This window comes from Otolemur garnettii, unplaced genomic scaffold, assembly GCF_000181295.1.
Source record: "Otolemur garnettii isolate 467f Iridium unplaced genomic scaffold, OtoGar3 scaffold00001, whole genome shotgun sequence".
NCBI lineage: Eukaryota > Metazoa > Chordata > Mammalia > Primates > Galagidae > Otolemur > Otolemur garnettii.
In genome coordinates, this window is record NW_003852396.1 from 7,400,849 (window position 1) to 7,403,719 (window position 2,871).

The following is a 2,871-nucleotide window of genomic DNA, read 5'->3' on the forward strand; positions in this document are numbered from 1 at the left end:
ATTTCCTTATTCTATTTTTAAACTTGCTCGCAGATTGTCATAGTTTTCTTAAGCCTTAAGATGCTATAATTTTAACCACATATACCAAACAAAACACCATCCGTAGGAAAAAAAAGACTGGGAAAAAAAGGCATATAAAGGTTAGTAGTTATTTTTTTGGTTAACTGTTCTCTGGTTGATTTTATTTATTTATTTATTTTCCTTTCCACTTTTATTTTTTCCTTTTTTTTTTCAGACAGAGTCTCCCTATATCACCCTCAGTAGAGTGCCGTGGTGTTACAGCTCACAGCAACCTCAAACTCTTGGGCTTTAGCGATTCTTTTGCCTCAACCTCCCAAGTAGGTGAGACTACAGGCACCTGCCACAACGCTCTGCTATTTTTTGGTTGTAGTTGTCACTGTTGTTTGACAGGCCTAGGCTGGGTTCAAACTTGCCAGCTCTGGTGTATGTGGCTGGTGTTCTAGCCGCTGAGCTATAGGCATTGAGCCTCCTTTCTGTTTTTCTAAGTTTTCTAGTTTTTTCTAAAATAAATATGTATTACCTTTCAGGGTATTTTGAAACAAATCATTATTTTAGAATTGTAGGTCTAATAATGATAAAAAATTATCTCTATGACTATTCTATAATTAGGTACTAGGCTAAAGGCAGCTGTGATCTAATATTCTCTGTTTTTTTTTTTTTTTTTGCCAGGGCCGGTTTGAACCCCACCACCTCTGGTATATGGGGCCAGCGCCCTACTCCCTGAGCCACAGGCACCTCCCAATTTAATATTCTCTTACAGCCTGGTCCTAAGGGGGGGGGGGGAATAAAACAAACTTCTCTCCATGATGCAGAGCAAAACCTAGGAATTACTAAAGTTCTTTCCCTCAAATAAGGGTAGTTCTACCCACAAAAAAAGGGTAGTGTCCGTGTTGTGATCTTCTTAGTGTGGGGAGACGAGGAATCGTATCTCTTCATTGGTTTGGGTCTGTAGCCATTATATCACGTGGAATGGCACAGACTGATGTGGTTTAACTTTGAACAAGGTTGTGAGTTGTTTTTCAGTTGCCCTTTTCTCTCCTCCACCCCATCACCCAGGTTAAACCTGAGCATGCCCAGATGAACTGAGTGTACAACCATGGCCGGAACCAAAGTGCTTGGACCGAGGAGCAGGGACTGAATTAAGATGCTGACACCACATGGCAGGGGCCAGGATGCAATCAGATTGAACCCTGGCATCACCCCATGGCAAGATCCAGTCAGAGTACCTTTCCCACCATCACCCCATCATGAGATCCTATCAGATCATGTCTCATTATCCTCTAACTATATAACCAGCTCAACCCCCTTGTTGAGGGATGCACTGCTTTGGGAACTATCCTTGTAATACTCCTTATTTGTGCCAAGTAATAAACCCCCACCCCCTTGCTACAACCCACTTAGCTGTGTCTATTGACTTGACACCAGCCAAGCAAATGAACCCCTCTGTTCGAAAGGTAACACAAGTGATCTATTTCCAGTTGATACCAGAATTTCATCTTCAGTAGGTTCTTTGTCTTGGCGATTTGAAGACTGAATCTCTGGACCACAGATCAGTGGTAAGAGACCGAAGAGAAGCTCCAAAGCAGGCACAGGCCGTAAATCAGGTCAACAGCCCAGGTAGCAACGACCAATCAGAAGTTCACACACTATTAACCCGGCGGAGACCCCAACCACGAAAGGACGGTGGACCTGTGAGAACTCCAAGCCTCCCCAATGACCAATAGGTGATTGGACACTGACTTCTTCCCCAGCCACCTTCCCTAGCATTTTATTGCAACCCACAGTGCCCTGCAGAAAGTGTATAAAAACTTCCCTGGCCATTGTTTCGGGGGCCACTCCCTCACGACCACACTATAAGCGGGAGTGACCTGAGCATATGCCCGAAAGAAATAAAGACCCTCCTTGACTTTTCTTGTGTGCAAGGTGGTCTCTCAGCAGCGTCTTTTCGTTCTCAACAACGACAGGATTTATTTACAGAAAAGGATACAAAAACATCAAAGTCCTGGCAGAGAGAAAACCCCTTAAGGGGAGAAAAGCTCTCTCTCTCTCCCTCTCTGTCTTCCCTGGCTGGCTCTTTGTCCAGGGGTATACACAGTCACATGGGATCCTCTGTAGTTACATTCAGCAGGGCTGGGTAGTTGCATTCAGCGTACCTGGCCCTCTGTAGTTACATTTAGCAGGGCTGGGGTGTTACATTTAGCTTGCAGGGGCCCTCTGTAGTTACATTTAGCTGGGCTAGGTAGCAAATGAAAGCTACAATCCCTTTCATTCCCAGGCCTAGGAAATTTGCCTGAAATTGACCAGGCCTAGGAAAGGCGGGGGAGGTTCCCTATTCAGCTGCAAGTGCAAGGGGAGGGAAACCTAAGGTGCTGGTGTCTTCTCAGCAGTTGTCTTGGCCCCTCCGCTACTGGAGCTCCCCGGTGGTGGTGTTGGTGGGGCTGCCCTGACTACCCTCCAGTGGCTGATTCCTCTGCCCGCTGCCACCACACCAACACTGCCAGCACCAGCTGCAGGCAGCAGATCTGCTCTCCCTCCCCATGGGGCTGGCTGGGGGCCACCTGTCCTGTATCACAACTACTCAGTTTTTGTGCATTCTTTTTTTCCTTTAGAATTATTTTATTAAATCATAAATGTACAATAGCTTCTTAATGTGTAGACATTCTTGACATTTACCCGGTATCCTGATTTAAGTCTGTGAAGTTAACCTTGGAAAGAGGGCTGTACTGGGAGTCAGGATACCTGGTTCCTGATGTCACCTGTGCACCTGACTTCCTCTGTGTATGGCCAAGCTGTCTAACCGGTTTTCCCCTGGGATTCTTCATCTTAAAAATGAAGGGTTTAAATGCATTC